This window comes from Contarinia nasturtii, unplaced genomic scaffold (assembly GCF_009176525.2).
Source record: "Contarinia nasturtii isolate CC-2019 unplaced genomic scaffold, AAFC_CNas_1.1 Cnas_scaffold_285, whole genome shotgun sequence".
NCBI lineage: Eukaryota > Metazoa > Arthropoda > Insecta > Diptera > Cecidomyiidae > Contarinia > Contarinia nasturtii.
The window spans coordinates 2,691,447-2,718,869 of record NW_022197640.1 but is presented as its reverse complement, the minus strand read 5'-3'; the positions used below and the strand labels follow the sequence as shown (position 1 = coordinate 2,718,869).

General features: G+C 33.9%; 1 protein-coding gene across 1 annotated transcript in view; it reads right to left on the bottom strand.

The window, feature by feature from the left end:
• The window catches only part of LOC116337363 (putative uncharacterized protein DDB_G0286901), a 110,093-nt gene that overhangs the window by 9,127 nt on the left and 73,543 nt on the right, over nucleotides 1–27,423 (bottom strand). The gene's annotated exons all lie outside the window — the stretch shown is intronic.

Sequence of the window (27,423 nt, the reverse complement as noted above, 5' to 3'; positions counted from 1 at the left end):
ATTTAAATGAAATTTTGGTTGAATTATTCTGGTTCAGTAATATTATCATGTTATCCATGAGTTTTGAATATGGAAGTTGTGAGTCTCGGTCACGGATGAAAATTCTAAGAATATATTTTTTCCATGTAGCATATTATATTTGTTGCGGCGGCAAACAACTGTGCATTGAATATACTGTTATTTGTATTCCATGCACTCCAGCGAAGGTGGGCCCATTTGGAAATTGGTTTGTTCATGTTTAATGCTAAGATAATTCTACGTAATCGCTATGTTCATGGTTACGATTTAAACCACTTCCACCAAAAATATTATATTCATCTCGAATCTTTGTAATGCCTAATCTGCGCACCGAAATAAAATAAAGTTTCTTTTTATAGATGACTGTTATTTCGATCGAGTTTTTATGTATAAATGTGTAATTTCCATGTTTGCATTTTCATTTTGGTTGCGACTAAACTTTGCATTTCAATTGCCGCAGCTGATTCGGGGATGTACTCTCACACCGATTAGTATGTCGGCTGTATGAGAGTTCGAAAACATAATTTCAAGCCACGAAAATCAGAAAATACAACAAAGAATAACATTAACTGCTTGTATAATTACGTAGTGATTACTTTGTTATGGTTCAAATAAAGTTAGAATCCTTCGTTGGGCCAGATTCGGCATGGTTTCCATTTCGATTTTTGTTCACTAAATATTGGTAAGCTCTGTAATGCACACGGCCTGTAAATAAACCAGCCACAGAAGATATTATCAATTCGTTAAGCAATGCAGTGTGCACCCGGTGTGCATGTGTGTGTGTATGTGTGAAGAAGGTACATCTGTAAGATTAAACATTTTAGTTCGATGAACACAAACATTTTTTATGGTAGAATCAAATTAAGCTCCATAAATGCAGTGCAGAACAAAAATGATATCTCGAATGAATGAAATTGCATTTCGTATGAATGAAAACTATGCTCAACCGGATATTCAAATATTTGTATAATAATTTATTGGAATATCACAAACATTGAAAAGTTTTTGCAATACCGTACACAAACAAGCAACAACAATGAAACTAATACACATTTTGGCAAACGAACATTAAAAAAAAATCAATGAATAATAATGGATATTTTTAAGCAATCATAATATTTTCGTTATTTTCTCTTGCTTTGACACATCTAGTTCATCCTTACAAATCGAAATGCTTTATTGTTCAAACTAACGCATCAATCAATTATTATATTGCCGTGCATAAATCAGGATTTGCCGTAATTTCTTAGTATTGACATTCTTACGGTTTTGGATGATATTTATGGACCAGCATAAAATGCATTCAATTGAATTCCATTCAAATTGAGCGCAGCGCAAATGAAAAAAAAAATTAAGAATTCAAATGTGTATTTTTAGAATGGCTCATAGTTTTGCATTTAAATGGTATATTTGAAGCCATAGAGGATGACATTTTCATAAGAAGCGTTTTCCTTTCAGCTAGAAATTTCCGAGTCATTAATCTAATGAAAATATGTGACCAAAATAGAATCTCGCCCTTGTGTGCCGACACACGTTTACAAACTAACAAAAAATCGTCTTGTTCATTTTAATTGCATTCTTTTTTATGAAAATTCGACGTTGATGCATTTTAATTTTTTTTAAAAATAAAACGAATTCAGCTTGAACATTGTGGGTGACTTGATATTGTATTTTGAATGCGTTTTCACCTTTTTCTATTTTCGTTTTCTTTTTCTTCAAATGTCGTTAGTTTGTAACATTGCGATGTTTGTAGCAACCACTTCACCCAAAAGTAAAATGTTGATTTTGATTTTGGAAAATGTTCAAGTTTTTAGGGCATAAATATTGCATCAGGCGAACCTTTATAGTGAGTTTTGTGTGTTTTATGAGGCAAACCAAAATAATAGTTAAAGTTTTTGGCCAGTTTTTTTTGTGTGTGTTTGTGCATTTCGCTTTTTCTTCCTATGAATTCGAATCCATTCAGCACTTCTTACAATATATGCCATTCATATACCCATACATAAAACCGGCGAAATGAATCCAGAACATGAACGTGGTACCGCTAAAATATTATGCAATATTTTACTATGAAATTCTATAAGCCAGCCTCCATATCATAACAGCAGAAAGTTAAAAAACGAATAAAAAAATGTGCCAACCAGCCACACACACATTTGCAGTGTCGCATAATTTTTTTTTCCATCTTTTTCACAATTATGACTGGAAAATTTATTCGCTGAATGCATAAATGGCTTTTTTTACCAAATATACGTAATAATAACAACAAAATTAATTCGGAACATATACAAAGCGAAAAAATGAAGGAACGAAATAAACAAAGCACATACAAAGAGAGATGAAGAACGTAAATAAATTAATGTGAATGACAGAAAAAAAAAGAATAGTAAAACCATGTGAATCGCTCTATCTCACTTTTTCTATCCTTTTTCTTTTGTAACAACGAATGAACATACATGAAATTGATTACGAAAATTAAGTTTGCACACACAAATCATATGCACACTAAATTAAAATAAATGTTAATTCAATTCAATTTGGCGGTGAATCGTCATTCCTATAGTAGTAAGTATAGTTCTTGTGTTGCTTGGATATCATATTTTCTGTTCACTGAAATAATGCGGAGAATTTTTTTCCGTGGCCAGCAATTTTCATTCCATCGAAAATGAGAGATCGTTTTAAATTTTTAAGGCTGGCCAAATTCACTTGCGCTCAATAAAAAAAAACTTACCCCGCCATGATTTCAACGTTTTAGATCTCAGCGGGATTTAAATTCCAATTTATAGCATTGGCAAACGTACATTATTTTTCAATTATTCGATATTGTATTGGTAAGTTTTTTTCAGACTATAGTAAGCTTAGCCGGTCCTAGTGTGGTTTACAGAATGGCTTTCATTTTATGCTCGGTGAGTGACCGAGAGCACAAGTGTAATAATAAACATTACAAAATAAATGGTTTTTTTTTTCAAACTGTAGCCGTTGCACTGTTGTTTCTTTTTTCATTTGCAAATAAATGATTAAGCTTCGAATCAACATATGTCCCATTTTTCATCAACAATTGTAATAATTTACTTGCGTTACATGCCCATAAAATATTTGAACAAACTAATCGAAAATTTAATTTAAAATTCAATGTTTTTTGCATGCTTGATCGCATATTTTCATTTTGTATCGTCTCTGTTTGTTTGTTCATTCAAATATTTTCAATAAGAAATTAGTTCAATAGAAACATCTCCACCAAAAATAGTTGACTTTGAATCGAGTTTCCATGACGACTACAACAACAACAGCAACAAAGTTCGACAAAAGAACACTAAATAACAACATCTAGATTGTTTTGCAAGACATACGAAAAAAAAAATAGTTACAAGAACGCGCATAAGCGCATTGCACATTATAGATGATAATACGGCGGATTTGAAGGCAATTCAGAGAGCATTTAGTATGATAGAAAGAGAGAAAAGCTGCAATGACAATCAATATCGGTTCAAATCATGCCATAATTTCAAGAGTCAAGTTGATGAAATGAAAAATAAAGTAGTTATTCAGTTTAAGGTCAATTTATGCTTGACTGTGGCAAATCAACTTACAGATAAATATTTTGTGCAATTTTCTACTGTCGTCATATACCAATTCCATCTAAGTCTGTGTGCATGAGTTTTTTTCTGTTTCGACCAAGTACAATCCACGAACATATTTCCAATTGCAATGATCTTTTTTTTTGTGTTGTGTTTTTGCTTGCTTCTTTTTGCTCTCTCATTATTTCTGTCTGTATTATTTCAATTCCAGCCAATGTAAACATATGAATTCTGAAGAAATTGTCACATAATAAAAAGCAAACCGCATAAAATACGCAGTGTGAAAAAAAGTAGCAAAGTTCATTTGTGTGTATATTTTTTTTACTCTTATTTAGTATGAGAATTGAAAATCATGAATATTGATTTGTGCGACAAGTTTGAAACAATCATGTACGCGTCTACAACTGTGTTGTCGCATTTTATCCATGAATTGAGTGAAGTTTTTTTTTGTTTTTGTTGCTATTGTCTATGCTGTCGTTGATTTGCTATCTTCAATGACCGAAAAGCAGTCAAGTGTGGAAAAAATTGTAAAAAATTATTTTCATTGGTCGTATTTTTGTTATTCGTTAGTTTCTTAGCTAATGTCTTCGTTACTCTTAGTCATTTGCGTAAAACATTTGTTGAGAAAAATAAATGTAAAATACAGGGATATTTGTCTTATGCGCTGAGTGGTGAGTAAAAACTGGCGTTGATCACGTACTGTTGTTTTTGTGTAAATGCTGGTGGAAATTTTATATCTGATTGACACTGACGAATTCACATCGACCGTACCCAAAAATAGAGCAATTGCCGTTAAACGAAAAAGATGAAGTAGAAGAACAAAAAAAAACATTGAACATTGAATCGCGATTGAAATGAGTCATTTCAAAATGTCTTAATCACAAAATATGCGACCGTTGCAATTGAACTCACGCAATGCCAGCAGCTTAACAGATTACCGTAATCAATGCGTGTATGGATGCCAAATTCTTTAAACGTGTAATGAATCTACGCAATTTTACGGTCATGTGCATGATACGCGGCATGAATTTGTGATCGCGTTTTCGATGTATATGTTTTCGTGTAATTGCGTTCAATTTTACGTTAAATAAAAAATTGAAAATACCGATCGTTTCGACGGCTATCGGACTTGTCGATCGTCGTACAATGTATATATATGTACACTGAACGGCATTACTCGTAATAAAAAATTTAATTATTTGATTTATTTGTCAATAAAATAAACAGAGGAGCAGCCGAAGCAGCAGCAGCAGCAGCACAATCACTGGAATTTAATATATTTTGTGTCACGGTCGAAATGTGATGTTGCATACGCGCGCGTCGTAATTCACAACAATGTCATTTCAACTATTTATTTTATGTCTATCTGTATGTTTACGTTCGTGCTTTGTGAACTTGAAAATCAACATGCAAAATTCCATCATTTTTCCATCAAATATTATTATTCGGCTGGTGTGTCTCAATTTCTGTCACCGAATATTTGATGTGGATTCATGTTTAATTAAGTTATTTAAAATGTTTCGGTGAATTAAGCACTTGATATTATATTCGGCTTATACTTCTACTCTCGATTCTCGTTTTCTCGTTTTCTCTTTTTTACGTACAACACTACCGTCACCACACTTCGGACTCTTTTATCGGACCGAAAGTCTGCAGTCATTTTGCATATTCAGAATTTTGTCAATAGTTGCATTTTCGCAACAATCTCCCTCTGCTTCTCTTCGCGCGTGCACTATGTCGAGATAATTTGCATCAAAATTCTCGTGCAATCAAATGAAATGTAAGCAACGAAATATGTATGCGAAGGTTTTAAGTGAAAGAATAAATGTTTTGTTAAAATTCAAATTAAATAACATCTCGTTTCTCATTTAAACATTCAGTTTGGTTTTTTTTTTTCTGTTGCCACTGCTGTTTATCGTCATCATCATCATCATTTCTGTCGGAGAATTAAAAAAAAACACAAGCCAGAGAGTGCACAACCACATAACATGGACTTGGATGCTGAAGTTCAGTGAAAATCTGACAAAAGCTATGGAACGATGCACTCAAATATTCATCTGTTCCGTTTATCAATATGATATAAATGTATAAATACACACACAACTGCACACAGACGTACGGACAGATTATTCATGCGGTCGATGTAGTTCAAAATCACTGCCATATCGTGTGTAAATTTTAATGCAAATTCATCATTAAGCTTAATTAATGTGTGCATGCAAAATATTCATGTGCATTTCGAGTTTTATATTTGGAGCGATTTCACAGTTCGACAGAATACGAATGCTAGAGACATCGCCACAACTAATAGAGAAAACAAAATTTAGAGAGAAAAACAAATCTATTGTGCAGTGGCAACTATTCCGAAAGTTTTTCGGCGTTTGAAATTGCCACTGTGCAATGAATTTTGATAATCTAAAAATTCTAGCAGAATATTTCAGACGAATGGCTTTTGTTCAATTTCATTCTTCTTCTTTTTTTGCTTTTTCCAATTATCCTTCTGCTATATTTTTTTGCATTTTAATTTTGCTGTGGTCGTACAATATGCAACTATTTTTCAGCTTGCATGACTTGCTAATGGCAAACAAATGTAGCGTGTGGTGATGACGCTCATATGTATACAACCAATGATCGTTTAACAAATACAATACGAGCGCAACGTGCAATCGAGCTGAAAATGTGCACACAAATCAACATTGTCACCATTGTCGAGCCCTCCAAAAGTGAAGAATGTCGCACGAATAATACTGCCGATAAGAAGCGATAGAGATGGGTCTTGTGAAACTGCACTTTCAGCCACAAAAATGATAATGAACCATTGAAACAACAACAAAGATCGTCGAAGCGCATGGCCTCGATATTCTGTTATCAGTATTCGATTACATATCTAAACACACATCGCATGCATTTCGAACATTGAACATTGCATGTAGACACAATTTTAAATTAATGACTTTTTACTTCTAAATACCAACTTTATCTCTCTTTTGTGAGTACACTTTTCTTTGTTTTTTTTTTTCACTTCATTCCTTCTCATTTTTGCCGCTTTTGGTTCTCTACCTTCTTCTGCTCTGCTCTGCGCGACGTATGACTCTCTTTCTAGTATTTTTTGTTGTTATGTGAAACGATATTCCCGCATCGCATTGTAATTGTTATAGTGGAACATTGAATCGATCGGTTTCAATAAAATAAGAACAAAATACTCCGAATGAAATATGTGTGCCATTCTGAGTTGTGAGAGAATTAGAGAGCGATAAAAAAACGACCCAACGAATCCTATTCACCGTAAGATATTTCGGTCGATGTCTTTCGTTATTGTTGAAGTGTGTCTTTTTGTTTCTTTTGACTTTATTACAACGGACAAAATTGCAGCGCCAACAGAGAAAACTAGCGAGAAGGATGAAAATTGAGATAGAAAGAGAAAATGCCAGTGGAGAAAATATGAAGAGAATAACAGAACCAAATACGTGTATTGAGCGAAAATTCTTGCTTGTCATCCATTAAGTAATTAGATTTTGTGTGCGCCATCTTTTTAACATCAATTCTGTGTGTGAATTCAGCATCGGGAATTGCGAATGCCACTTGTGATTCGACACATAACGACCGGTGACGACGATACACAGATACAAGACGAAAAGGCCATTCTCACGTTTGACCGTGTTTGGCAAATACCAAACGGAAAACAGTTAGCCGCGTGATCATAAAAGAAATTGATTCTTTTCATTCTTTTCGATTAGTTGCTCGCAGTATCTCTATCGATTGGCCTATTCTTCTTTTGATACAGCTACTACTGATTCTTCTTCGATTTTTTTTATTTGTCGCCCCATATGACTATCTCTCAAGACTCAAGTCTCTTTCACATTCGTTTCATTCCCGTACCATCATAATCATCGCCATCATCATCATGTTCTTGTAGTTGATCTTTTTTGCACATATTCACATTAATTAATCTTCATTAGATCATTAAAAGCATTATGTGTCTTTACGATGTGCCAGTAGCCAACAGTTCGGGGCAACAGCCAACGAAGATAATAAAAGATAAAAGAGAAGAAAAAAAAAACTAACGAACTAACGGCAACACATTGTTGCACAGTCTTTTCATGTCACTTTATTGGATTTTCTTGTGACTCGATTTCCATTGTGAATTGAATTGAACCATTTTTGCTAAACCTCTTATAGCATTTCGTTTGATATAGACTCACTACTGCTACGTAATTATAGTGTATTAATATGGGCCTATTGCAATTCAAACAAACATCGAAACTGATGTCGCCTCGAAATCGCATGGAAAAAGTTCATTTACACTGACATTGCCATTCTATAATGCAATATAACTGTGCACAAAATTAATTTTTCAATATTGTGTCTGTGTGAATTTTGCCGAGTTTGATTTGCATGCGCATGGTATACTCCGTATAAAAGTTTATTTTGTGCATTTATTTCATATTAAAATGAATTGGCGTTGCGTGTACGGCACAAAAAAAAAACTTTGCATGGTGCTACTTCATCAATCACAACCGAAATTCAATTTTGTTAATCACAAAATTTTTGTTATTATTGTTGTTGCTTTCTCTTATTGCTTGTTTTGATTATATCTTGCAACTATTTCTATCTTATTTGTGTTTGCTCCGTATCGGCAAGTTTCAAAGTCATTTGTATTTTATTTTCACCCATGAAAATCAACATCAACACTATGTGTATATAGTATATATAACACACATGCATATCTCAACCGAATCTCTCGTTTTCGGTGACTTGGATGCCAGAGATTATGCATCACATTTGTGCGCTTGGTTGTGTGTTTTTGTAGTCAAAGTTGAGAAAGTGCTATCACTTCGGTCTTTCTCTCTCCCTCTTAAACCTTTTTCTTCGCTTGCTTTAGTCAAATCTATGACACTTTGATACACATGCAATAAGAAAGTTTCGTCACTATTCACAGGATTAAATAAAATACTTACAACAAAATGCCGTTGCCAGAATTTTCGCTTATAATTCAACCTCGAAAGTTTTCACACACTGTCACAGACCAAAATTGAAATCGAATTTAGTTTAACTCGAATTGTACAAGCATATATATACACAACACATACAAGCAAGTTGTGGAAGTTGAACGGGTAAGAAAAGTTTCGTTTTGGTTAACAACCGCAGCAGTAGCAGTTTGGTGTGTTGTTTGAATGAGAGATGCGGTTTGACACAAGTGCACATTGCACAATTATAGTAACCGATCAAACAAGTGGCCATTTGCACTAATTGAAAAGTTCCAAATCGTTCCAGTTGCAAATGGCTTACGTTATTGATAAGAGGATTGCCAATAATCGGATGGCCATGTCTCTTTATTTGTATGTGATTCAAGCCAGTGAATCGTAAGCAATAAGATTTAAATTGCGTGCACTAGACAAGAATGCTATGGATAAATGATGATGATGACAGACAAAACATCGAGAGCATTTTGGATTGATTCTCATTCACATTTTTGTGTGCCTCGTTGTTTTATATCATTTGAAGCAGTCATAAAATCTGGCACCACTTCATCATCATTCGAACGATGACAAATCTGAAAAGCCGATGAAATTTTATGACAACTCACTTGATGAGCATGCATCGTTACGCACCCAAAAAATGTTTCTAAATGTATGGAAAATTTCGTATTTTCCAATTATTTAATACACAAATACAAAACAAAAAATAGAAAAAAGACAAAAGTTCTTAGCCCCAATTATTACTCCTAAGCACACAAAATAATGTCAATAAAAGTTTGTGCACAACGATTTTTTTTATTCGTTTAAGAATCTTATGTTTTCGTTTGTTGAATTTGAAGATGAATTGAAAGGGGATGCGGGCTATATACGAATGCGTATACCATGCGCACTCACCATACATATACTTTGTATTTCATTCGAATTTGTTGCAAATTATAATTGTATTTTGCCCGAGTGCACAGACACAAATAAATTTTCTTATTAAACAACTTAGGTTAGGCATCTTGTTTGCGGTGCTACTTTGCCATGAACGAAGGCAATGGAAAATATCATAAATACGTATGTACATTGTACAGGCATTTCGGTATTGTTTACATTACACCGTTCGTTTGGGTAATAAAATTTTATTTATTCGCAATTCTTCTTTCGGCGTGTACTTGTCTTTTGCTTTTGCTCTCTTCTTATTAACTTGAATTCTGTTGAGATGTTGGCCAATGAAATTGGCTTGCATTTTATCTCTCAACATTTTTCTTGTTGAATTCTATTCTCTCACCAGAAATGGAATCATAATGGTGTTTTATTTTCTGCAATTATTATACTTACTTTCAATGCATATTTTAACACAGCACTTTTCATTTTGGCGTCGGCTTTATTGGTTTACTTGGTATGACTTAGTTGATGTCAACAAATTCTATTGTAGAATTTAACATAATTATGTGCTATCTACGTTGTATATATTTGACATTCATTGTGACAACTTTCTTGCAACAAATACACAACAAATTTTCCTCACGCTGTGGTTTCTCTCGAAAATCACAGCGCGCTTGTCCAGACACAGAGAGAGAGAGAGTGAGAGGGAGAAATAATTTATAAATGAAAATTAAAATAAAATTAACTTCCAATTTAGTTGTTATTTTGATTTTGATATGCATACACATCGAAAACAGCATGGTTTCTTGAAACCATTGATTCGTATAGCATTTGAATAATTTCGTATCATTCGAAATGTAGCCAAATTGGATCCCAAAAGATATTATTCATTTGATTCTCCATTCACAACTGTTCAACTTCTTTCTCTTTTGTACTTTTTTTTTCAATGAAGAAATTTATAATTTTCAAACTGATCACTTCGATGCTCATCAATTCCAATTTCGCAAACTACCTATTTACCTTCTGCATGCATGAATTAAAGTTGAAGACAATAAAAGAAAAAAAAATATCAATTTTCGATGCAAATAATAATTTATTATTATTTCTAATTCGAGTACATTTTCAATTTTCAAAGATTTATTGAAATTCTCATTGGTTTGCTGGTTTCAGTTTGAATGTAAAACCAGTTTTATGACAACTTCTACAAATCGGCTATGAAATCAAACTTTGTCTGCATAATTTCGACGACACGATGTGTCGACTATTGTGGATACTATTGCATTGCATCGTATTGCATTGGGTTTTTGGATTTGTAATCGATGGCTGTATGCGAAATGTAGAAAGTGGATTTGTGGATTTTCAGCATACAAACTGTAGTATGCAAATCGGAGTGTGAAGAAGATAATTCCGCCTACCAACTAATCGCATCGTGCTTCAATGCAATCCATTTGAGAATATGCATTCAATAAACGAGTCTGTGTGCACAGTTTTTTTTTTAAATGTTTTTAATCAAGGCGAACTTCTATAGATCGAGAGGAAAAGAGGGACAGAAAGAGAGAATGAGTGAGATTCGCTTTGTGAATTGCACAGAAAATGCAAAGCGATTTTCTCCAAACACAAGACAAATGAAATAAACGATTCGAACTCGAAAGTGAACGGAAAAAGCACACAAAAAAAAAGAACATTTCACATCGGGACGAATTGAAATTATTAAAATGCAAACAAAGGAAAATGGCAGAAGAATTACCGATTTCCATGGCATATTTGAAAAGAGGATAACAAACAGAAGGAATGCCGAATGGATAACAAACCAAGCGGCTACAAGGAAACACTCATTTACACAAATTGGTTGATGAAAATCTGTATTTTGCAAATTTGGATTCTACTCCATTAAACTGCTCAAATATGATAAAGTATTGACTTTCAGCTTTCTCTATTCTGAAGAAATCAATTAGATTCTGAAGACGGTGATGATGAAGAAAAACAAACCACTCGAAGTAGAAAACCAATCAGGCAGAAGGCTTTGATTGTAATGAATATCAAAGGCTTGAAGAAGAGGACACGTTAGACTAAAACAGTCGATCGCACCGTAACAATACACATTTTCAATGTAATAAACACCAGGGGTAACATTTTTGTTTGTTTACATTTGCAGAATGACGTGAAAAATGAGCGAGATATAAGAAAATGAGAGCTGGTAAGAGAGAGAGAGGGAGAGAAAATAAGAAGAAAAAGTTCATAAAATTGATTATAATGTGAATTTGCTATTTCGATAACAATGAACAAAAAAAGTGGTTTTAGTATGTTTTTCATTCAATTGAGCCGATTCACAAGTGTGCTATACCTATAATATAAGAGTCATATATGGCATTTGAAGTGGTGCTCTCACATTGTACTATACAATACTTGTATAAAATAGAGCATAGCTTGGGAACCCGAATAACGAAAATAAAGAGATTGAAAGCCAACCCAAGCTAAGCCAATGCAATTTACATACATACATTCATACACTTTCTCACGAATACACACACAGCGAGAGAGAGAGACGCAGTAGTATTGCTAAAAGCTGAGACAAGGCAATTTCACAAAATACACTTGAACTTGAGCACTGAAGCAGATAAAATCGCATATAAAACCACTTTAGCGTTTTATGTGCAAAATCCAAAAACAACAGCACCAGAGCAGCAGCTATAACAACATCTGAAGCTGCATCCAAACGACAATGGATATAAAGTGGCAATAGAGCTTGAAACAAACCGAAAGAAGAAGAGAAAAAAATGGCAAAACAAGCTCGTACACACAACGACATCATTCCCTTTTTAAGTGAGACAAGGCAGTAGCAGCCAACATTACCGGAATCAAAAGCACCCAACGCGTGCACTAATAAAGAAGAAGAAGAAGAAACAGAAGCAGTAATACAAATGCATCCAGTGTGCGATGGATCCGAAAGAGAAAAATGATTAAGAGAAATTGAAATTGTTTGCATATACAAAACATTGATCTTTAGTACAGTAAAAGTGAAAAAAGGAGCAGAGCAAAATCCGAACATTCTCTCTCTCACACACACACATACGTTCATAACGACAAATTTTGTGTGTGTGTATATGAGCGAGAAATTAAGAGAAACGAACAAAAACGATGAATAAAAAGAAGAAAGAAAGAAAGTAAGAAAAACAGCAACAGCAGCCAACAACAGATCTGCAAGCATAAACCCGATTCTAATTTGAATAATTATAGTTCTTCCATCAAATTTCAATTGAACATTATAAGAGATTACGGAGAGAGCGTACAATATTTGAAAAGGAAAATCTAATTACTGAACTCATTTAGAAGAATAAACAATAGAAACGATTAGTACATCTCTCTCTCGATCCAATACAGACGCTTTTTAACTCTTTCCAATGCTACTACGCCACCGTATAATATATATAATACATCAAATGCAGTAAGGTATAGGCGCAAGCACATTTGCAAATACTGACATCACTTCAGATGTACTTTAATTGCTTTTCATTTAATTAAACTCCATTTGAACGGGTTCAAAAGCGGAATAACATAAAAGCAAGCCCCTTGTTCGAACACATTCACTTATATTATACGAATTGTAAGTGGATTACAGGAAATCAAACTTTTTTGTTTGCGCGAAAATTCGAGTGTGTGTGACTACTTGATCTGAATATGTTTGCATTTGTTAAGGTGAAGAAAAAAAACCACCAAAGAAAAGAAGCCGTTAATGGTAACGATTTGTTTGTGGTTTTGATGAATTCTTTCAAGAGCAACTGTTTAATGTCGTTTAATGTCGTCTTTTTTTGCAAATTTACATGCTGCGCAAAACCGAAGATCTGTCTTTAGAGATGGAATAGTAATCGGGTCAAAGTCATTGTGAAAATCATCAAAACTGTGCGCACGATTAGCATCTGCCTAACGATCTTTAGATCCTCATTTTACAATGGAATCGCCATAAAATTCGTTTCTTTGAAGTCAAAACATGAAAACTGCATAAATGAAGTTCATGGTTAGCTATTGGTGTTGTGTGTACGTTGTGTTCATGATCATAACCATAACGTATGGCCATTTATTCTTCTTTTTTTGGTAATTCTCATGTTTTATCTTCTTTTTGTTTGTTGTATTCATACGTAGACCATGAAATCATTCAGCTAGATGTGTGGATCTCTCTATTTATGTACGTAGTTTTTTTTATAGAAAAAAGCGGCTCTTTGGCACAAATTGATCGTAAACAAATCTTAGATTTCATATATTTTCTCAGTTTTAATGTTGATTACATACAAAAACATACACATTTACACAAAAAGAAAAACAACGACCTAAACTAAAAATCCAAAATAGCAATTACACCTTTTTATATCTTTTTATCGTAAGCCAACGGTAAATTGCATTTTTATGGCCTTTCAAAAACGTATTTGCGAAATAAAAAAAAAGTACGAAACAGAAAAAAAGCATAAACAGTGCATTTGGATGCGGTTCATAAGCGACATTAATCGTGAAAACCGCACATACACACATATAACCAGCATACTCATGCGAACTTCACCACTGTCATGCATTTATAAACGGAGTTCAAATTAATGTGTTGATGTTGTTTATTGAGTGAATAATGTTTGGTGGCATATTTTCTTCATACTGAACTTGTGGATACATAACAAAATTTAATGTGCACCAAAAGACAGCAACTATAATACATTCATACAAATAATTTGGAAAAGAACCCAAAACCCGACAAACCGCAATACACAACGGATATTGCTACGGTACACACACACACACACACACGTGCCATTTTCGATTGTTTCAATTGAGGCAATTTCCGCTTTTACGTTGGCCCTTTTTCCTAGTATTTAAAAAAGAACACACAAGAAATTGTACTACATTCATAATATTTTTTTTTTGTTATTTAATATTTGCTGTATTTCTTTGCGAAGAAGTGAAGCAACAGTGAGAGTTGCCTTACGATAATCATAGGCCTGGCGATTGGTTAGTTGTACTGTTGGAATCGTGTCAACGATGCCCTAAATATGTTCGTGGTATGCATTTTATGGAGCCAATTGAATGCATACACCATTCCAACGCACGTGTGTACAACATACTATGTACGATGTGCGTACTTATTTAACACCGCTGCTCGCACTGCTAGTGAAGCATAAAACGTTTGTCTCCCAAATTGTAAGACCGCATCTGCACCGATGATTACGGTGTGCGAGCATGACAATAAAATATCTCAACTGCATGTGTGTATGGTTTTTTTTCTTCTTTTTCTTTTGTTAATGTACAGGGAATATATTTTGTTCCAATTCAACGATCTGAAAATGTGCAATACAGGCGATGTAACACATGTCAATACCTTTACGCGAGTCATTTTATGCACGCGTGTGTATTTGTGGGGCGATGTGTATTTTGTTATGTGGACCATAATATGTGTGTGTGTTTGTGAATGTCTTGAAAATCGAATTAATTTTCCATTGAAATAATGTAATATTTGTGATGGAGCAAAGTTCGTATAACGTATCGTATCGATATTTGTGAGTTCATATTTGGCCAATGGTTCAATAAATCTTGGAATGTGTTGCCGATGGCAAAACCACATCACGAATTCATCGTTGGCTGAAGAAAACAAAATTGGACACTGGACGCATAGAATGCTTTGAGGCATTATAGTCGCTAATATCATTTGATAATATAATAAAATTATCTTCATTCTGATGTCCAAGAAACAGAGAAGAACACGCTACACAATTGATTGCTTGTGTATGTGTCATTGAATCTACTCATCTAAGAGACTGGCTGTCCTTTGCTACTTCTATGTTTGCAGAGACGTACTGAAATCGCCTTTTTGTATTCATTCGTCATCATTTCAGCATCGTTTTCGATGTCGATGTCACCATTGCATACATTGTATACATTATATTCAGTTCAATCATCTGATTCGCATAGTATTTGTTTTCTCTATATATGCTCGACATTGGACGAAATAGATATCAGTACTGTGACTTGGCCACTTTTCTATTCGGTATTTTGTCGTTCGCCAATATAGTTTTATATGTGAAAATCTATTACTTTGAAAAATATTTTCTTTCTTCTTTTATCATATAATACATCCGTACCATATTTGCCCATGATGAAAATTCAGTACCCATCTTTCTGTTTTTGTCGTCAGGTTTCTGATTAGTTCGGTTCATCGGGTGAAATAATAAGCCAGTTTCGGTTTCTACATCGATTGTTTCCTTGCAATTTTTTGTCTCTCTACGTCGATGTTTGGCTCATTTTAAAAATGTCAAACATAATAATCTTGTTAGATAGATAAAATTGAATGTATGTATGTGTGTCTTTCGACCTGTCTAAATCATTTTATTGTGTTCGAATTGGCTGTCTCGTTCTTCCTTTTTTTATAGCTTTTGCTCTTACTTTCTTGCCATCATCCAAAGTGCCAAAATATATAAAAGCATAAAAGCCAAACGAAACGCATCAAGAACACGAAAAATACATTGTGCAACATTTTTCCCCCATACAAATTTCAAAATTGACGATTCTTGAATAAATAAAAACGCGATAGACTCTCCCTCCTTTTGACGATGATGGAAACAATATACGCGTTCATCAAAAAAAGAGATAGAAAATAGGGCTATGATAACGGCATATTTTTTTTTTATAACCAACTATAGTAGCAAATGAAAGTTAAGTGAATGAAAGCTCATTGCCGAAAAAACTGGGAACAAGCAAAAAGGAACAAAACAAAATAACGAGTGAGAAAAAAACCATTGAATATAACAAACAATATGGGACCAAATACATTGCTCCCGATATACAATCGAAAACAACAACAACAGCGGCAACAACAAAAAAAAAATATATATAAAGAATTTAAAGCACTTAAAAGTGATACCAGAAACACAATCTACACACAAGTGGTACATTTTGGTATAGAATGAAGGCCATGCATACACGGGAAAAGTAGAAATGCGTGTGCGTTTTTTTTTTTTGTTCAAATTTAATTTGGGTTAGGCTTATCGGTGTGACAGTCAAAAAGCAGCTAGCAAAAAGAGATGCGCTAAGCCTATTTGCGATTTTAAAAGAGAGAAGTATACGTATGTCAGAGCAGTGTCTGCATCACAGATTATACTCAACTTCACTTCATTTTAACTTTATATTGCCATTTCGTCCGTGTTATTATTATACCAACAAGAGGCGCGCCTATATAAGTATCTCATATAATGTCTCTACCTATATTGGTAAAACCAAATTAAATTTACGCCAACATTGCATTCATAATACTCGATATGTTCCAAAATTTTCTGAACATTTTGGAAATGTGCCAAAATTATCAGTAACTTTTGCGGTTTGGCGGTTCATTTTTCAAAAGTTTGTTTTTTACTTTTTTTTGAAAATTTCCATCTATTTTGCAAAATTGTACGGAAATTTTTGGAATACCCCATGTATCGTAATACGACGGGTATACATGTTTCATATCAATCCATATATTATTAATAGTTGGGAATACTCCACATTTCAGCGTGAATGTTGCTTCTGCATTTCGCATGTGAATATTTATTTATTTTTCTGCCTTTATCAATGTCGCAATAGAGCAACTGTGTGATGTACTGTGAGTTGTTCGTCGCGTTGTTGTGCACGAGGCGCTTATTTTATACTCATATTGCTGTTCAATTTTTACAAAACGCATGCTAAAAATGGAAGGGAGGCTAGAATGTGGTGGCAACAAAATACATTATTCGTTTATACATATTTTAGCCGAAATGTTCATTTTGTGTTTATGTCAGTTGCTGTTCAGTTTCATGAATGTGACACACGGTTGCACAGGGAGTTCAGTGGATAAGGATGAAAAGAGTGTGTGTGTCGTTTTTTCATCACAAAAATAAATACAAAAAACCGGAATACGCATTTAATGAAATATGATTTTTGTAAGGTTAACACCAACACTCGCTACAGTTGACGAAAATGAGTATACGTATCGTGTTAAATGAATATGCAGATATTCTATATAACAGAAAACCTCCAGTTAGTTACATTATGGAACAAAGGATCTATCAACATTTCGTTGTTCGCTATTCAAAAGGAAATTGTATGGTGTTTATTTGATTTTGTTTTGTCTTCCTCCTTTACTCGTTCGCTCGAGATGACACAAGCATCAAAAACTATCTGCACTCACTATTCCATTCGAAATCACAGTCGTTTATGCAAACAACTGCATCCCATGTAATAGGAGACCGACAAAAATTTCTAAATTTATATTACTAATATTTGTTTTCCATTCCATTTCCTCTGCATTCCACATTTTTTCGCATTGTCACTTTTTCTTCGGACTCATATTTTCGTATCGATCAATATTTCAATAACAGCTGCTGTTCGTTGGTGCCAGCAATAATAGTGGCATGCGCCCACCACACATAGAAAAAAATCGAGTAAATAAATGCAAGCTACTCGTAGACTATGGAATAAAAATGTATTGGTGTTTCAATTTATTTGTTCCTTATAAATGCCTCAGTTGAAACAATGTTTCCAAGTTATGCCAAACCAATTGACCAAATCCCAAATAGTAGAAAAAGCGATTTATACGATTGCATTTCAATGACGGAAGAGAATAAGAAGAAGAAAAAAAATGTGCTGTATATGTGCATTTGATATAAATACGAGCGTTACGGTTGGCGATCACCTTTGCTAAAGCAATCAATTAAGGAAGTAGCATGTTAACGTTATACTTTTTAAACAACATCGGTGCAGTTCGATGTGTTGATGCTAGACCGGCAATAGAGAGATTTGAACAACTGTTGTGACATTCGCTATTTGCTACTTTCCCCCATGGATTTATTCAATTGAATCGAATCGAATATTTACATTTTGAATGAAGGCAATTTTCGTTTTGTTCATTTTGACGGTGTTGTTTTGTATTCCAATTGAAATAGCCGCCAAAAAGGTCATTCTATATTTTTAGCCACAAAAATACAAACTATATTCAAATACTTATCGCCACTTTCTATTGATATTTGATGTGAATGGCTTTTTTATGAAACGTAACCAGGTGACACGAATTAATATTTTAGAGAAGAGGTGGTAACATAGATAACAATCCACCCCAAACTTATGCAGAAAATGTAGAATTGAAACAATTGACATAATTGTGAAAAAAAAAATAAGTTTAAGCGAAAGGATTTGAGTTGTTCAAACATACTTTTTTTCATTCAGAATAATTATTTTAAGCATAATGACATTTAGCATTTAAACTCCATTTGCATTGTAAAGAACTTAAAGCGAAACTTGAACTGTTGCGATCAAAACCGAAATCTGATTTTGATATGACAATATCATCGAAAGATGTTCAAGTATTCGATTGAACCCGTGAATGAATTATAAATACTTGCGATTTTGAAAACTCCAAAGATATAAAAATCGGGTGTCATTCACAATGCCCTTAACACTTAATTCATATAAATATTTGAGCAGAATGTTTTACACCAATTTTATGTAAAAGCCGAATTGAATAAAGCGAGAAAAGGAACACCGAACAATGAAAGCATGCATGTATGCGTGTGCGAAAGGGACATAGACAGATTAAGAAAAAGGAATGAGTACCACAGACCTGCATATGGTAACAACACGTTGAAACAAAGCATTTCCTATTCTCTATGTTTTTCAGCATATTTCGGTCGGCTTCTGCGATGAAAATGTGCGCTCTCTCTCTCTCTGTATCGTATACAACGCACACATGTAGTATTCCAGGTGCAAAATTTTATGGTGATATTGTAAAAGAATCGATTCAAGCGCACAGAATGGCATCCAACGGCACACAATTCGACACCGTACATTAAGATGAATGTATTTTACGGATGGGATATGAATGGTTAGCTGACTGGCTACATGGGTGGATACGAAATGCAAGGCTGATACAGCCTTTCACGTGAATGGCAATAATGGCTTGTGCATGCATCGACAATGATATTTTTATCGCTTCGTTATACCGTATGTATCGTTTTTGGCTTAGTTCTCTCTGGTTAGTCGTTTCATTCAGGTTTTTTTTTGTGTGGCCACTCTGTGCCGTGCCGCTTGTTCTTTTCTCATTCTTTCATTTTTCTGTGATGACATCGTCGTGTTTCTTTTTCTGTTTGGTGTGCAATATGTGCGTGATCTATGCTATGGACACAAGTTTGAGTCATATTTTCATCTCAGACTTGGCAATGGTGAGTGAGAGAGAGAGCGATATTTTTTGGTAACAAAAAAAATGAGGTTTCAGCATCGCTTTTAATGCATTTAATGCACATCGAGTGCTCGGACTTACAATTCTTTTTCCTTCGAATTTCGAAGTGTAGAAAATCCATTTGAAAAAAATATCCGAAGACTCCTTGCAACGTTGAAGCGGCACACGACGTGAAGCGATGCAAAAGAAAAAGAATAAAATAAAAGTACAATTTCGTTTGCTATGCATTTTGGCTAGCATTTTTTTGGACTACATATGGATGAGAGAACGCAAAACGAGAAAATTACACAAACAATAAAAAACGAACACCTTCTACATATGAGTACAGAGACGGCAAATGCAACAGAGGTACGATAAAACTTTTACATGAAGATTTCAAGTGAATGAATGAATTCAACGTGAACGATGAATTCACAATAGGATAACTTCTTTTGGAACAATTTTTTTTTTTTTGTATTTTTCACACTAGCCAGAGCGAAAGTGAGAAGAACAAAAAAACAGAAGACCAGTGCAATTTTACCGCTATTTGGGAATAATATTTATATTGCAGTTGTAATTGGACGACACTAATGCGAACCATGCTAAATCAATTATGCTAATGTGTTCTCAGTCTCACATCCTCACATTCAGCAAAAATTACACACCGACACACTGTTTTTTTTCTTCTTCGTCTTTATGGCAATGGACCGTATTCTGTACGGTTTGTATGACGAATAGAATGTAATGGGAAATCAATGTGTAACTTTTAACCGTTTGAATTTGAACAAATGGTTTCATTGTTGCTCACGTTATTGTTACGATGCCAAGGATGATGCTAATTTTTCTTTAATTTTACAAATAAGAGAGTTTCATAGGATGCATGAAATTAGCAAATTACCTTGGACTGAATTTTAATTAAATAATAAAGAAATTCAAGAAGAAAAAAATCGGTCGACCCGAACTTACGATTTCTTATCGAACAAAAGAAGAACGCACTTTCTTTATTGCTTAATGTGAAACGTAGTTTTATACATTAAGCTATGGAATAGTAAGATATATATATATATATATGTTTGTTCAGTGATTTTAGAGAAAACCAGAAAAGATAGAGAGTTCGGGTTTTCGGCATTCGATAGGGCATAAAAAACCCTCCAGACGTATTTTTTATTTTCCCCATAAGTGCTCCCCATTTAATTTTTTCATTCATGGACCCTCTTTTTTGGATTCCACTTTGAAAAATATTTCGATTTCACTCACCATTTATTGAGTGGATAACGAATGGATTCGGGTGGAATTATTTTTCTCCGCAACTTTATTGGGTGGATAAACGATGGAATAAATGAGTTTTACTTCAGTGTTAATTTGATTACTTTGGATCTAGATGAAACTTGTTAAAAAAAATTTGGAGACACCCGAGGGACCAAATTGTTTTAGATTCCTTATAAAATTACCTTTCGAATGGTATATAAATTATGGAGTTTCCGGCAGGTTTGATGGCATTTTACGCTGGCCGTTTGGCCGAAATATGAAAAATTATGAGAAAAATCGGCTTCCGAATCTTATAGCAAGCAACCTAGTTCTATGATTTTGATGAAACTTTGCCAGATGATAGCTCTTGGAACCCTCTTTCCAACGGTATATAGCTTATTAGCCAATCGAACTTGTGGATGTGTTTCCCAGGTGGCCGTAGATTGACGCTAGTGATATATCAATGATACTATTCATAGTTCGATATGAATAGCGTGCTATTGGTACATTTTAATTTTGTGACAACAACAATTTGGCTCTTCAATATTTTACCGCAAATGTAGAATCTAAAATATCAAAATAGAGCTCTATATTTGAAGGAATATATTGAAGAGAAATAATTGTTGTTGTCACAAAATTGAAATGTACCAATAGCACGATATTCATATCGTACTATCAATAGTACCATGATATATCACTAGCGTCATTCTATTCACTGCAAATTAGTGAAAATATTTGCAAAGTCAACTTTCAAGGGGAAATTTATTGCGGCATTTTCCTCTGATTACTTTGAATTTTAACATCTGAGTTTTCTGAGAGTAGTTTATGGGGTTTACTGCCTTTTTGAAGCTCAACTCCATAAGTGGCAATATAGCCAAAATGAGAAAAATATAGGTAAAGTACATTTTCGAGCTTCATTGCAAGCAACCTAGTTCTATGATTTTGATTAAATTTCGCCAGATGATAGCTCCCAAAGTCCTCTTTCTAACGCTATATAGCTTATTAGCCAATCAAACTTGTGAAGAGTTTTGGAATTTCAATTTAATTATGGCATTGACAAAAACCTTAGAGAAAAACGAAATCCATGTGATGCATTTATTAGGTAGTTCTGGACGTTCTCATTTCAGTAATTGAATTGAACGATTTCACCATTTATGGATCATCAGCGCAGCTTTTAAGAAAACCATCTATATAATTTATAGGATTTACTAACTTTTTGAAGTGGGAGCGCATAGGTAGTCGTTGAGGCAATATGAGGAAAATATTGGCAAAATCAATTTTCAAGGTGTAATTTATTTTAAAAAAATTGTGGCAAAAAATTCAAAATATGAATGTCGAGTAGTTTGTTTTTCTTAGTAGTACGGTTCCACGTTTCACATTAAGCTCTACGGCCAAAAACTGGCAGTGTATTGAGATAATGAAGTTCTCTCTGGACTTCGAATGAAAAATCAATGAAACATTTCTCTCCCCCAAGCAAAGCCACACAATTACAACGGAGAAACAAAATATGTGGAACGAGTTTCGCATACATTAAGAGCCGTTGTTTTTATGCCCTTTAAAACGAATGATTTTTTAATTAATGTAATTTACTCTTGTTTATGTCGATTTTTCTGCGTTCGTAAACGGCGCCCCTTTCAAACCCTGATGACGGCAACGTGACGAACAAAATCGAAAATGATGCGATGATTTTCGAAAAGTTTTTTCAGCTATGAATTGATCTAAAATGTAAATATGGCATCCTTTGAAATGGTGTATCGGTGAAACATTGTTTATGTCTATGCATCAACGAAGTGCGTGGAACATCAACAAAATGAGATATTTCAATCGCATTTCCATAAATATATATGATGGTTTGATAATGGAATTGCCAACATTTGCGGCATACGCAACACTAACAAACCAGAATAAGAAAAAAACGACTTTATATTCTTTGTCTTCGTCTCTTTTTTTTAGCTCTGCGATTGTCTCTATAAAAATAAATACAGTTTCAGTATGCATGCAGTACTCTCTCCTTTTCCGTCCAGTGTGTACAGGGTTCTTTTTTTATGATTTTCATCTTTGTTAGTTGAACCATTCAGAAATCGTGCTGCTACATCTATATAAAATGTCTCCGTGTTGTTTTTTTATTAATATTTTTTTTAGACTTGGCAACAAATGGTTCGTTTGCTACTTTGCATTAAGATCATATCATTTTATTAATGTATGAGTACACAGGCTAAATTATATTGATCGACATGAATTATTTATGTTGTTCGGGGGCATAAACAATTTTATTTTCATCATTTTTTTATGCTTTTTGTGTGTGTGTTTTTTTTCTGGTGAAAAGTATTCAAATTCAATAGCAAGATTATCACAGAAAATGTATAATGTTCATGATAAAAACAAGATGTTAAGCTTAGAATAAACGATGTTAGTACAAAGAGAAAGACGTGATTGAACCATGAAAATATTGAATCCAATTGAGAGTTCAACGATGAAATCTTTTACAAAATACTTTGTTATGACCCCCGAAAAAAGCACCAACAACAAATAAACTTTATTCCAAAAACTGATCTTAATATTTTAAACGAAATATTGAGTTAATTTTATCTCTTTTTTTATTTTGCTTTTCGGACCATAATGAATGATGAATGAGATTCGAAACCGAATAACGCCCAACGGGTGAGTTCAATGAGTTTCCTGAACTTTTGACTAAAAACTTTCAATGTCGATCAAAGAACATCATAACCAAATGTGATGCAATGCAAATCTAATTACGTGAAGTAAAATCCATAAAAATTGGTCAAGAAAATAATTACATGTCAAAATAGCTCTTGTTTTAGTTGTCTTCCTGATTTCGTAGGCACTTTGAAGTTCATTAAATTCAATTAGTGACAGATTTTGCTCATTGCCAAACATGGACTAAACAGAGAAACATAAAATTGTTCTTCAGATGATAATTTGATTGGTTTTTTTTTTATTTGTTTTTTTTTTTTTTTGTCAGTAATTGACGCTCTATGTTGCTTTCTGGCATATGGTTTGCTTTAAAATTGAAACCGATTAGCGAAATGAGTGTACAAAAACATAAAACTGTCGAATTTTAACCGCACACTGGCTTCGTCATATACATTATTCCACGTAATTAATCAAATTAATGTTGTACAATTTCGTGTTGGTTGGTTGTACTTTGATTGTTTGCCAGCTAGTTTGGTCAATTGTCGAATAAATGTTGAAGCGTACGTGTTAATATAGTGTTAAAAATACATGCACGATATTCCATTAATAACTTGTATTGGATTTTATTCATTATAATTTAGCATCAATATATCCGGCTCGATTAAATCGCTATTTTAAGTGGGTTTTTTTGTGTTCAGGCACCGCACTTCAATTAAATGTGCAAAAGCGATTTTAAATCATCTCACCTTTTTGATCCGCACTTTGAATGATTACACAGACACAGCACACTATTTACAATATGTATTCGCTGGGTTTTTTTTCTGCATTTATTCCCCAATTGCGTTAATATTAATGACTTAAATTAATAAATTGGGTTTAAATCTTTTTGTTATGTTGGAGATTATCGTTATTATTTTTATAATTTATAACTCGAGGAAGAAGAGAACAAAGTGCCAACTTAATGTAGAAAATAGCAAGTGTGTGTGACAATAGAATTATTGTTATCAATTTGCACGTGTATTATATTTTCGCTACCTGATTTCAATCTCAATTTGCCAAGCAGAGAATTTATAAATTGAGATTGGCTTCGGGCAGCATGAAGGACATACTTAAATAGATTAAATGCTTTGAATACACTTTTTGCACAAATCCAGATAATTACATAGATTTTTGACATCTTTGTGACAAACCAACCACAAAATGTACACTGCATGCAGAGAGAGTGAGAGGAGCGTTCTATTCTTTTACCCTTGTAAATAATTTCTTTGAGCAACTGAATACGTTGTAATATCATTTGTCCATTCGAAATATAATATTCTTTCATATTTAACATTGAAATGGAACATACATTTTTGTATAACAAACAGTGAAGAACATAAACACACACAGTCATAGGCTGAGAAAAGTTTATAAATGCGTAGCTATGGTTCATAGCATACCATCGTCTTCAATGAAATTGTATGCATTCCATGGAATCAACATAATTATATCAAACGAAAATTATATATTACATAGATTATACATGTCGACAACTGAACGAACCATGCCAAAGTCCATTTATTACGCCTTGTATTTGGAATTTACCTTGAAATATTTTGATGCCAAAACTCGTGCACGAATTTGTAAACTTGAAAATAAAACGACAAAAATGTTTTCATCAACTTTTTGTTTGAAACTTTTGTTTTTTCGAATTATAAATGCGAACTACAAAAACGAATTGGCCACATCTTTTCAACGTTAAATCAAAGTCAACGAGTAAATTGCAAACGTATTTGCATAAAATGATCTTTGAAATTAAACTGGGCAAAAATGGAAATCGATGATGCCATTTCATCAAATAAAAAGTTACACAACATTTCGATTCGTACTTGTGTTAACGAGAATTTTTCACAAACAAACTGGAACCATCTTCAAATATGTATTTCAATCGAAAGATGAAGAAGACGATGATGATGCAGTTGTTGTCAAAGGGCAACGGCATGTTTAGCTCCGTATTGACTGTTGTTGAATTTTGAAGAGGATGAGTTTATTTGATTAGATTCCAACTAGGAACATTTTCAATTTGCCCACGTGATTTCGAGAGTGAATATAAATAAATGGTGAAGACAAAACTGAAAAGTACGACCACCAACCATATTGTAGACTCACCAAACTAAATCGAATTGAAAATACGAGAAAATGCAAAGTTCATAAAGTCGGCCGTATTCAGGAATATTAAAATCATTTCAACTAATTGACATCTTCAATGCTAGCATCTTTTTTTTCGTTTTGCATATGTACCAAAGCAATCGACGCGCACGACAATTAAGCATGTGTATGGTTCATGGCCGAGTGCGGTACTTCAATACACATCAAGTGTATAAAAAGTAATCATCAATGGGGAAGTGTTAGCGCATTGCCAAAAGGGTGAAATGTGGAAGAAAATAAGCTCACGCGGGTCGTGCTCGTCCGACGAGGCTCGTCGTTAGTTGGAACTTCTTGAAAATGGCATGAAAAAAATTATGACGTGTATGTGTAATGTTTGTTGTAATGCGCGTGAGAAGCATTTCAATTTTAAATTAAATTATACATATATATTTATCACTGTAATTCAAGGCTAATGTGATGACACGCACTACGATAAACACATGGCATACCAATTTCATATGCCGTTAAAATGAAAAAGCCATCGTTACCAACTGTTCCGTTGTACGCATAGTTTTGATCAAACGAGAACAAATTCTCTTTTTTGGCGTAACTGGGCCATATTTTGCTGCACACTTGATCCGCTCATAATAAGCGAAAAGTCACAGAGAAAGAACATTTTTCTGCATTCTTCTGAAATTGTTTATACATAACGTATATAGAAGTTGTAAGAGAGAGAGAGAGAGAGAGAGAGAGAGAGAGAGAGTGGGATGGAAATAAAGAAAGAGAACATGAAGACTTTGCAGCAAAAGTGCATCATTAAGTTTTCAAATGCAAACATTAGAAAAATTATTAAAATCGTTTAAACGATGCGCTTTATAGCACATAAATAGCGACAGCCTCTGTTAAGTTGTGCTGCAATTTCAGACACTTAAGGTCAAAAACTTTCGATGCCAGTCAAATATATTCGCCAAGTTACACATAGGGCAATGTGTTTACATGCTCTTCCTCTCTCTCTCTCCCTCTATGTGTGAGTAAGTGTGTTCGTGTGTTCTTTTATCGAATAATTCACCGAGCATAGAATTCAGCTGTTGGAGTTTTACGCTTGCTGACTATCGATTTAGTGTGAGTAATGAATGCAGTTGATTGGCTCAAACCACAATTTTGCAAAGCTCAAACAATGTTCCAAACTCTCGGAACAGATCTCTTTCTCTCTCTCTCGTTGGAACTCACTCACCAAAGTGAGAATTAATGATCCGGAGTGCATTGTACACATTCCGAAAAGGAATCAGTGTAAAAGGATTGCGTCTTCAACACATTCAACGCAATATCAAGATGCGATCGATGGCGAGACAATTTGATTGCCTTGCACTTCAATTCTCAACCATTTTTCGGTATACGATGTCTGAATACACAATAATTTTTCACTTTTCTCCATATCTTTCACTCTTATTGCGTCGTCATTGATGTCTTTTTCTTTTCCTCTCTTTCTCTTCATTTTTCTCTCAATATATTTACTGAAATCCCATTTGGTTTTGTTCACCGTGGTTATTCTGTTTTCAAATCGGTCTTTGGAATGATGATAGTTTTGTTTGTTATTGTTGCTGTTGTTAGGTTCCGCCACAAAATCGACAACTGAATCATCGCAGACAAATACACAAAAAAGACCCCATTCACTGAATCTACTTGAGAATAGTGTCAATATTCCATTTTCGTCTTGTCGTTCGACCAAAAAATGGAGAGCGATACTTTT